Source organism: Tachyglossus aculeatus, chromosome X2 (assembly GCF_015852505.1).
Source record: "Tachyglossus aculeatus isolate mTacAcu1 chromosome X2, mTacAcu1.pri, whole genome shotgun sequence".
In the NCBI taxonomy this organism is placed as follows: Eukaryota; Metazoa; Chordata; class Mammalia; order Monotremata; family Tachyglossidae; genus Tachyglossus; species Tachyglossus aculeatus.
Window position 1 is genome coordinate 3105099 of NC_052100.1, and position 11646 is coordinate 3116744.

The window sequence follows — 11646 nt, forward strand, 5'->3', positions numbered from 1 at the left end:
TTAGAACCCATGACCTGATTCTGAAGCAGCGTGGCATAATAGAAAAAGCCCAGGTTTGGGAGTCAGAGGTTGTGGGTTCTAATCCCGGCTCTGCCACTGACCAGCTGTGTGACTTTGGGCAAGTCACTTGACTTCTCTGTGCCTCATTTACCTCATATGGGGATTAAAACTGTGAGCCCCATGTGGGACAACCTGATTACCTTGCATCCGCCCCAGCGTTTAGAACAGTGCTCTTCTAGACCGTGAGCCCATTGTTGGGTAGGGACCGTCTCTATATGTTGCCAACTTGGACTTCCCAAGCGCTTAGTACGGTGCTCTGCACACAGTAAGCGCTCAATAAATACGATTGATTGAATGAATGAATGAATGAATGAATGAATGAATTGCCAGGCCTGGGCTCTATCCGCCATGCCATGCTGCTTCCGCAACCACCCTAAGGGGACAACAAACACCCAAAGGCGTGCCGGTTTTTGTTGCTTAGCTCAGTGCGAGCAACGTATTTATTTATTTTACTTGTACATATTGATTCTATTTATTTTATTTTGCTAGTATGTTTGGTTTTGTCTCCCCCTTTTAGACTGCGAGCCCACTGTTGGGTAGGGACCGTCTCTATATGTTGCCAATTTGTACTTCCCAAGCGCTTCGTACAGTGCTCTGCACACAGTAAGCGCTCAATAAATACGATTGAATGAATGAATGAATGAATGAATGAATGAATTCCCCGGCCTGGGCTCTATCCGCCATGCCATGCTGCTTCCGCAACCACCCTAAGGGGACAACAAACACCCAAAGGCGTGCCGGTTTTTGTTGCTTAGCTCAGTGCGAGCAACGTATTTATTTATTTTACTTGTACATATCGATTCTATTTATTTTATTTTGTTAGTATGTTTGGTTTTGTCTCCCCCTTTTAGACTGCGAGCCCACTGTTGGGTAGGGACCGTCTCTAGATGTTGCCAACTTGGACTTCCCAAGCGCTTCGTACAGTGCTCTGCACACAGTAAGCGCTCAATAAATACGATTGATGATGATGCAAGCGACCAGCGAGACCAGTGTCCGGCGTCCAGACAGCGACACCCCGATTCCCAAGTGGCCCCTGGAGCCCAGCCCGCCGCCTGTTTCCGGAGGCCGGCGTGGCCTGTGGCTTTGTTTCTCTGGCTCCTTCCTCCAGGAACGCCAAGACGGCCCCCCCGGCCCCCCCGTCCGCCATCCCTTGGTCCCCCCTCCCCGCCGCCCGCCGCCGCCGCCGAGATCCAGAAGAAAGGAACGTGGCTGAAATCTGTCATCTTTAATTAAAGGCAGCGAGCGGAGCTCGGGGGCGGCACAGGGGACCCCGGGCTGCTGGCCAGCGGAGATGCCATGCGGGGCGGGCGGGGGCGGGGGGGGACGACGAGGATGGGGGAGCTGGATTTTTCCACCCGCCTGTTAACCGATCCGCCGAGTGAGCTTCGTTGGCGTCAGCTCCCGACGTGTCCTTGGTCGCCCGGGCCGGGCCCGGAGGGTCGTTCGTCCCTGTCTGCGGGCACAAAGGAGCGCGGCGGGGGGAAGCGGGAGACAGGGTGGGACCCTGGGGAGCGGGGAGACGGGTTGGGGGGAGATAATAATAATAATGATAGTATTTGTGAGGGGGATACAAGGTGACCAGGTTGTCCCACCTGATCTTAATCCCCATTGTACAGATGAGGTAACTGAGGCTCAGAGAAGCGACGTGACTTGCCCAAGGCCACACAGCAGACGTGTGGCAGAGCCGGCATTCAAACCCATGACCTCCGACTGCTCTTTCCACTGAGCCACGCTGCTCCTCAGCGGTCGCCCCGGTGACGGCCTGTGGAGCATCTGCGGTTTTCAATCATCACTTGGTCAGCTTTCTTGAGCACTTACGGTGTCCAGAGCACCGCGCGAAGCCTTCGGGACGCTATAGTAATAATAAAAATAATGGTATTTGTTAAGCGCTTACTATGTGCAAAGCACTGTGGGGGATACAAGGTGACCAGGTTGGCCCACGGGGGGCTTACGGTCTTAATCCCCATTGTACAGATGAGGTAACAGAGGCTCAGAGAAGCGACGTGACTTGCCCAAGGCCACACAGCAGACGTGTGGCAGAGCCGGGATTCAAACCCATGACCCATGACCTCCGACTCCAAAGCCCAGGCTCTTTCCACTGAGCCACGCTGCTCCTCAGCGGTCGCCCCGGTGACGGAGAGCGGTGACGGCCCGTGGAGCATCTGCGGTTTTCAATCATCACTTAGCTTTCTTGAGCACTTACGGTGTCCGGAGCACCGCGCGAAGCCTTCGGGACGCTATAGTAATAATAAAAATAATGGTATTTGTTAAGCGCTTACTATGTGCAAAGCACTGTGGGGGATACAAGGTGACCAGGTTGGCCCACGGGGGGCTTACAGTCTTAATCCCCATTGTACAGACGAGGTAACTGAGGCTCAGAGAAGCGAAGTGACTTGCCCAAGGCCACACAGCAGACATGTGGCAGAGCCGGCATTCAAACTCATGACCTCCGACTCCAAAGCCCAGGCTCTTTCCACTGAGCCACGCTGCTCCTCAGCGGTCGCCCCGGTGACGGAGAGCGGTGACGGCCTGTGGAGCATCTGCGGTTTTCAATCATCACTTAGCTTTCTTGAGCACTTACACTGTCCGCGCGAAGCCTTTGGGACGCTATAGTAATAATAAAAATAATGGTATTTGTTAAACGTTTACTATGGGCCGAGATCTGTTCGAGTCAGGTTAATCAGGTTGGTTCAATCATCACTTGGTCAGGTTTCTTGAGCACTTACGGTGTCCGGAGCACCGGGCGAAGCCTTTGGGACGCTATAGTAATAATAAAAATAATGGTATTTGCTAAACGTTTACTATGGGCCGAGATCTGTTCCAGTCAGGTTAATCAGGTTGGTTCAATCATCACTTGGTCAGTCAGGTTCCTTGAGCACTTACGGTGTCCAGAGCACCGCGCTAAGCCTTCGGGACGCTATAGTAATAATGAAAATAATGGTATTTGTTAAACGTTTACTATGTGCCAAGCTCTGGTCGAGTCCTTGTCCCGCATGGGCCTCACACTCTTAAGCATTTTTCAGATGAGGTATATGTATATATATATATGTATATGTATATATGTGTATATATGTATGTATGTGTATGTATATGTATATATGTATATGCATATATGTATATGTATATATATGTATGTATGTATATATGCATATATATGTGTGTATATATATATACATATATACAGGGATCACCTGTATACATGTATATATGTTTGTACATATTTATTACTCTATTTATTTATTTATTTATTTTACCTGTACAGATCTATTCTATTTATTTTATTTTGTTAGTATGTTTGGTTTTGTTCTCTGTCTCCCCCTTTTAGACTGTGAGCCCGCTGTTGGGTAGGGACCGTCTCTATAAGTTACCAACTTGTACCTCCCAAGCGCTTAGTCCAGTGCTCTGCACACAGTAAGCGCCCAATAAATACGATCGAATGAATGAATGAATTTATTGAGCGCCTACTGTGTGCAGAGCGTGGCTTAGTGACAGGAGCCCGGGCTTGGGAGTCAGAGGTCATGGGTTCTAATCCTGACTCCACCACTTGTCAGCTGTGTGACTTTGGGCAAGTCGCTTCACTTCTCTGGGCCTCAGTTCCCTCATCTGTAAGATGGGGATGAAGACCGTGAGCCCCACGTGGGACAACCTGATTCCTGTGTATCCCCCCAGTGCTTAGAACAGTGCTTTGCACATAGTAAGCGCTTAATAAATGCCTTCATTATTATTATTAAGTACCAACCCCAGGATCCCACTGCTGCTTGTGAATTATCCCTTCCCCATACTTCTATATAAATTTTACATAAATATAATATAAATATAAATACTTCTAAAATAAATTTATTTATTTTACTTGTACTTATCGTATTTATTTTATTTTGTTAGTATGTTTGGTTTTGTTCTCTGTCTCCCCCTTCTAGACTGTGAGCCCACTGTTGGGTAGGGACTGTCTCTAGATGTTGCCAACTTGTACTTCCCAAGCGCTTAGTCCAGTGCTCTGCACACAGTAAGCGCTCAATAAATACGATTGATTGATTGATTGATTGCCAGCCCACCACGAGTTTCTAGTCTAGAGTAATAATAATAGCAGTAATGGTATTTGTTAAGCGCCTACTATGTGCTAAGCACCGTCCAAAGTGCTGGGGTAGATACAAGGTAATCAGGTTGGACACAGTCTCTGTCCCACATGGGGCACACCCTCTTAATCCCCATTTTACAGATGAGGTAACTGAGGCCCAGAGAAGAAAAGTGACTAGCCCAAGGTCACACCGCGGCTAAGCGGAGGAGGCAGGATTAGAACCCGGGTCCTTCTGACTCCCAGATTCTGCAGCAGGACTGTGTTCTAGTCGATAAGCTTGTATCTACCCCGGCATCTAGTACAGTGCCTGCTATATAATAAGCGCTTAACAAATGTCATAAAAAAAAAAAGGGAGTTCGATCCTGGAAGACAAAGGGAGAGATGGTGGGATAATTTCCTTTCTGGAGATTTTGAAGGCCAGGATGGATTTGGTCCAGGGCCCCACCTGCAAGGATTGGGTGGTTGAGGTTTATTCATTCAATCGGATTTATCGAGCGCTTACTGTGTGCAGAGCACTGTACTAAGCACTTGAAGGAGTACAGTAGAACAATAAACAGACACATTTTCTGTCCACAACGAGTTTACGGTCTAGAGATAATAATAATAATAATAATAATAATAATAATAGGCATTTGTTAAGCGCTTACTATGTGCAAAGCACTGTTCTAAGCGCTGGGGAGGATACAGGGTGATCAGATTGTCCCACGTGGGTCTTCATCCCCATTTTACAGATGAGGTAACGGAGGCCCAGAGAAGTTAAGCGACTTGCCCAAGATCACCCAGCAGACATGCGGCAGAGTCAGAATTCGAACTCGTGACCTCTGACTCCAAAGCCCGGGCTCTTTCCACTGAGCCACGCCGCTTCACCCCGAGATGAGTTGAGATGAGTTTCCGTTCTGTCCCACTTTGCCCAACTCCCCGCCGAAGCCCGGACCCACTTCCGGAGGGAAATCGAAGATGAGGCGGTCCAGAAAGGATGCCGGTTTCCATGGTAACAGGGTGGTCACAGGCGTAGCGGGGCGCTTACTGCCGTCTGTCGGCATTTCAATCAAATGATCCACCGGTGTTACTTTTTTATGGTATTTGTTAAGCGCTTACTAGGCGCCAGGCACCGGACTAAGCGCTGGGGTAGATACGAGCTAACCGGGTCGGCCCCAATCCCTGTCATCATCATCATCATCATCATCAATAGTATTTATTGAGCGCTTACTGTGTGCGGAGCACTGGACTAAGCGCTTGGGAAGTCCAAGTTGGCAACATCTAGAGACAGTCCCTACCCACCAGTGGGCTCCCAGTCCCGCGTCGGGCTCGTGGTCTTAATCCCCGCTTTACAGATGAGGGAACTGAGGCACAGAGAAGCAAAGTGACTTTCCCAAGGCCACACAGCAGACACGTGAGAGAGTGAGGATTAGAACTCGGGTCCTCTGACTCCCAAGCCCACGCTCTTTCCGCCAGGCCACGGGGCTTATTGAGAACATGATATATGCAGAGGACTGTACTAAGTGCTTGGGAGAGTACACTGCAGTACTATATAGGATCCTTACCCTCAAGGACCTTATAGTTTAAAGTGTGCCGAGCACTGCGCTCAACACTTGGAAGAGCACACTTGCGGCATGGCATAGTGGATTGACCACGGTCTTGGACGTCTACAGGTCACGGGTTCTAATCCCAGCTCCACCACTTTTCCGCTGTGTGACCTTGGGCACGTCACTTTGCTTCTCTGGGCCTCAGTCTCCTCCTCTGTAAAATGGGGATTGAGACTGTGAGCCCCACACGGGACAGGGACTGCGTCCAACTCGATCTGCTGGCACATAGTAAGCGCTTAACAAAGGCCATCATCATTATTATTATAGTTAGTAGGCACAATCCCCAAGGTCAAGGAGTTTGTGTTGCAGGGCACTGTACTGAACACTTGGGAGAGTCCAACAGAGTTAGCAAACTGTACTGAATTCAGCGCTCCACACAGAGTAGGTCCTCAATCAGGCAAGTCACTTCACTTCTCTGTGCCTCAGTTACCTCACCTGTAAAATGGGGAGGAAGACTGTGAGCCCCACGCGGGACAACCTGATAAGGCGTCCAAGGTCATCATCAATCGTATTTATTGAGCGCTTACTATGTGCACAGCACTGTACTAAGCGCTTGGGAAGTACAAATTGGCAACATCTAGAGACAGTCCCTACCCAACAGTGGGCTCACAGTCTAAAAGGGGGAGACAGAGAACAAAACCAAACATACTAACAAAATAAAATAAATAGAATAGATATGTACAAATAAAATAAATAAATAAATAAATAAATAAAAAGGTCACGGATTCGAATCCCAGCTCCGCCACATGTCTGCTGTGTGACCTTGGGCGAGTCACTTAACTTCTCTGAGCCTCAGTTCCCTCATCTGTAAAACGGGGATGAAGGCTGTGAGCCCCACGTGGGACAACTCGATCACCTTGTATTCCCCCCAGCGCTTAGTACAGTGCTTGGCATCATCAATCGTATTTATTGAGCGCTTACTGTGCGCAGAGCACTGTACTAAGCGCTTGGGAAGTACAAGTTGGTAACATATAGAGACAGTCCCTACCCAACAGTGGGCTCACAGTCTCCATAGTTAAGCGCTTAACAAATGCCATCATCATTATTATTATTATTATTACCCCAGCGCTTAGAAATAGTGCTTGGCACGTAGTAAGCGCTTAACAAACACCATCAGTCCCACTGATTGATTAATTTATAGGCCTCTGTTTTACTAGAAGATTCCATCCTTCATTCACTCAATCGCATTTCATCAATCATCAATTGTATTTATTGAGCGCTTACTATGTGCAGAGCACTGTACTAAGCGCTTGGGAAGTACAAATTGGCAACATATAGAGACAGTCCCTACCCCACAGTGGGCTCACAGTCTAAAAGTATTTGAGCGCCTACTGGGTGCTGAGCGCTGTACTATCATCAATCGTATTTATTGTATTTATTGAGCGCTTCCTGTGGGCAGAGCACTGGACTAAGCGCTTGGGAAGTACAGATTGGCAACGTATAGAGACAGTCCCTCCCCAACAGTGGGCTCGCAGTCTAAAAACATGCTATGTACTATGCTGTGTGCTGTACTATGCGCTCGGGAAAGTCCAATACATCAATAAACGGACAGATTCCCTGCCCGCAACTCTTAGGTCCTGGTCCAAACTGATGAAATCCATCAATTCTGAACCGGGGGGACCTTTCTTTCCTGGTTGATTGACGGGACCGCCGGCGTTACCATCCCGCTATTCGGGCACCAACCTTTCCTCCTCAAAGCACGTGGTTTTTCCCTCTCCCCCACCGGCCGGCCGGTCGGACCGGGTCGCTGGATCCGGCGCTTCAAATCCAACCGCCTTTGAAACGGGAATCCGAAATGGCGGCAGAGAAGCCACCATCCCTGGGATAATAATAATAATAATAATAATAATGGCATTTATTAAGCACTTACTATGTGCAAAGCACTGTTCTAAGTGCTGGGGAGGTTACAAGGTGATCAGGTTGTCCCACAGGGGGCTCACAGTCTTAATCCCCATTTTACAGATGTGGTAACTGAGGCCCAGATAAGTTAAGTGACTTGCCCAAAGTCACACAGCTGACAATTGGCGGAGCCGGGATTTGAACCCATGACCTCTGACTCCAAAGCCCGGGCTCTTTCCACTGAGCCAAGCTGCTTCTCTCTCTGACCGGCACGGCAGGCGAGGGGGATTCTGACCGGAACGGATGCTCGAGCGAGGAACCAAGAAATCGAGGCAGATCAGGCCCCACACATGCTCAGGCATGCTACTCTTCCCCTCTTCATCATTATCAATCGGATTTATTGAGCGCTTACTGTGTGCAGAGCGCTTGGGAAGTCCAAGTTGGCAACATCTAGAGACGGTCCCTACCCAACAGTGGGCTCACAGTCTAAAAGGGGGAGACAGAGAACAAAACCAAACAGACTAACAAAATAAAATAAATAGAATAGATAGGTACAAGTAAAATAAATAAATAGATAGAGTAAATTGAAGGCCCAGCTCCTCAGAGAGGCCTCCCTTTCCCCTTCTCCCACTCCCTGATTTGCTCCCTTTGATCACCCCCCTCTCCCAGCCCCGCAGCACTTAACTGTCATCATCATCATCATCAATCGTATTTATTGAGCGCTTACTGTGTGCAGAGCACTGGACTAAGCGCTTGGGAAGTCCAAGTTGGCAACATCCAGAGACAGTCCCTACCCAACAGTCAGTCTAAAAGCAGGAGACAGAGAACAAAACCAAACAGACTAACAAAATAAAATAAATAGAATAGATAGGTACAAGTAAAATAAATATAGAGTAAATTGAAGGCCCATCTCCTCAGAGAAGCCTCCCTTTCCCCTTCTCCCACTCCCTGATTTGCTCCCTTTGATCACCCCCACTCCCAGCCCCGCAGCACTTAACTGTCATCATCATCATCATCATCAATCGTATTTATTGAGCGCTTACTGTGTGCAGAGCACTGGACTAAGCGCTTGGGAAGTCCGAGTTGGCAACATCTAGAGATGGTCCCTACCCAACAGTGGGCTCACAGTCTAAAAGGGGGAGACAGAGAACAAAACCAAACAGACTAACAAAATAAAATGAATAGAATAGATATGTACAAGTAAAATAAATAAATAGAGTAATAAATATGTACAAACATATATACAGGTGATGTGGGGAAGGGAAGGAGGTAAGTTGCGGGGGTGGAGACATCTGTCCTTTATTTATTTAATATTAATGTCTGTCTCCCCCCCCCCCCCGGTCTAGACTGTACGCTCGCTGTGGGCAGGGACCGTGTCAATTTATTGTAGTATTGTACTCTCCCAAGCGCTTAGTATCATGCCATGCACACGGTAAGCCTTCAACGGATGTGACTGAATGAATAAATCCATCTTCCGTTCCCGCTTCTTGCCCCAGCCGCCGGCCATCCCCGGAGACCCAAGAGATCCTTTGCGAAATAAAAATAGTTCTCACCCCCGGTTTGAGCAGTGTGGGCCCAGTGAATTCATTCAATCGTATTTATTGAGCACTTACTGCGTGCAGAGCACTGTACTAGGCGCTTGGGAAGTCCAAGTTGGCAACATATAGAGACGGTCCCTATCCAACAGTGGGCTCGCAGTCTAGAAGGGGGAGACGGAGAACAAAACCAAACATACTAACAAAATAAAATAAATAGAATAGATATGTACAAGTAAAATAAATAGAGTAATAAATCTGTACAAACATCTATACATATATACAGGTGCTGTGGGGAAGGGAAGGAGGTAAGATGGGGGGATGGAGAGGGGGACGAGGGGGAGAGGAAGGAAGGGGCTCAGTCTGGGAAGGCCTCCTGGAGGAGGTGAGCTCTCAGTAGGGCCTTGAAGGGAGGAAGAGAGCTAGCTTGGCGGATGGGCAGAGGGAGGGCATTACTGTGTGCAGAGCACTGTACTAAGCGCTTGGGAAGTACAAGTTGGCAACATGGAGATGGAGATGGGGTTTCTGGCCCCTGCTCCACCCCTGGCCTGCTGCGAGAACCGAAGGACGTTCCCTCTACCTCTCTGGGCCTCCATTTCCTCATCTGTAAAACGGGGATGATAAATCCTTGCCTCTCCCTCCCTCACGGGGAGGGTGTGAGGACAAAAGGAAATCACTGAGGTGAAAACACCGTGGGAGGAAATGACGGTGCCAGCTCAATTTAAGGTGTTATTCGAGAAGGCTCCTTTAGCACTTAAGTCTCTATCAAGTTTATTTATTTCTGTTCACTGCTGGCACCAAGCAAATTTTTTTTTTCCCCTCCCGTTCCCCTCTGAAGGGCATTATTTGGGTCTGCCTGTCTCACTCATTATCATTATCATCATCATCATCAATCATATTTATTGAGCGCTTACTGTGTGCAGAGCACTGTACTGTTCCCTTCAAGGCCCTGCTGAGAGCTCCCCTCCTCCAGGAGGCCTTCCCAGACTGAGCCCCTTCCTTCCTCTCCCCCTCGTCCCCCTCTCCATCCCCCCATCTAACCTCCTTCCCTTCCCCACAGCACCTGTATAGATGTATATATGTTTGTACATATTTATTACTCTATTTACTTATTTATTTATTTTATTTGTACATATCTATTCTATTTATTTTATTTTGTTAGTATGTTTGGTTTTGTTCTCTGTCTCCCCCTTTTAGACTGTGAGCCCACTGTTGGGTAGGGACTGTCTCTATATGTTGCCAATTTGGACTTCCCAAGCGCTTAGTACAGTGCTCTGCACATAGTAAGCGCTCAATAAATACGATTGATGATGATGATGATGATGTACTAAGCGCTTGGGAAGTACAAATTGGCAACATATTAGACTGTGAGCCCACTGTTGGGTAGGGACCGTCTCTATATGTTGCCAACTTGGACTTCCCAAGCGCTTAGTCCAGTGCTCTGCACACAGTAAGCGCTCAATAAATACGATTGATGATGATGATGATGATTAGGAGAATGGGCTTCTAGTCCCAGCTCTGCCACTAGCCTGCTGGGTGGCCTTGGGCAGATCACTTCACTTCTCAGTGCCTCAGTTTCCTCATCTGTAAAATGGGATTCAAAACCTGTTCTTCCTCCTCCTTAGACTGGGGTGCCCCGTATGGGGGAGAAACTGTGACTGACTTAATTATCTTGGATAATAATAATAACGATGGCATTTATTAAGCGCTTACTATGCACAAAGCACTGTTCTAAGCGCGGGGGGGATACACAGTAATCAGGTTGTCCCACGTGGGGCTCACAGTCTTCACGGGTTCAAATCCCGGCTCCACCAATCGTCGGCTGTGTGACTCTGGGCAAGTCACTTCACTTCTCTGGGCCTCAGTTACCTCATCTGTAAAATGGGGATTAAGACTGTGAGCCCCCCCGTGGGACCACCTGATCTCCTCGTAATCTCCCCAGCGCTTAGAACAGCGCTTTGCACATAGCAAGTGCTTAAGAAATGCCATCATTATTACTATTATTATCCCCATTTTACAGATGAGGTAACAGGCCCAGAGAAGTTAAGTGGCTTGCCCAAAGTCACACAGCTGACAAGTGGCGGAACCGGGATTTGAACCCCGGACCTCTGACTCCAAAGTCTGTGCTCTTTCCACCGAGCCACGCTGCTTCTCTGCTGCTTGGATCGACCCCGGGGTTTAGAACAGCGCTTAGCGCACAGTAAGCGCTTGACAAATTATTATTATTATTGTTATTACCTTAGCTCAGTAAGCGCTTGACAAATTATTATTATTGTTATTACCTTAGCTCTGCCACTGGGCTGCTGGGTGACCTTGGGGGTCAGAGTCTCAGCCTTCTGGGCCTCAAATCCAGCGCTTAGAACAGTGCTCGGCACATAGTAAGCGCTTAATAAATGCCATCATTATTATTATTATTATTGTCCACATCTGTAAAATGGGGACAAAACAGACTGTGAGGCCTTATTACCTGATCTAACAAACTTGTACCTCCTCCAGTCCTTAACGCTTACTATCAAATGCCGTCGGGCCGCTTCCGATTTTGATGCTGAAC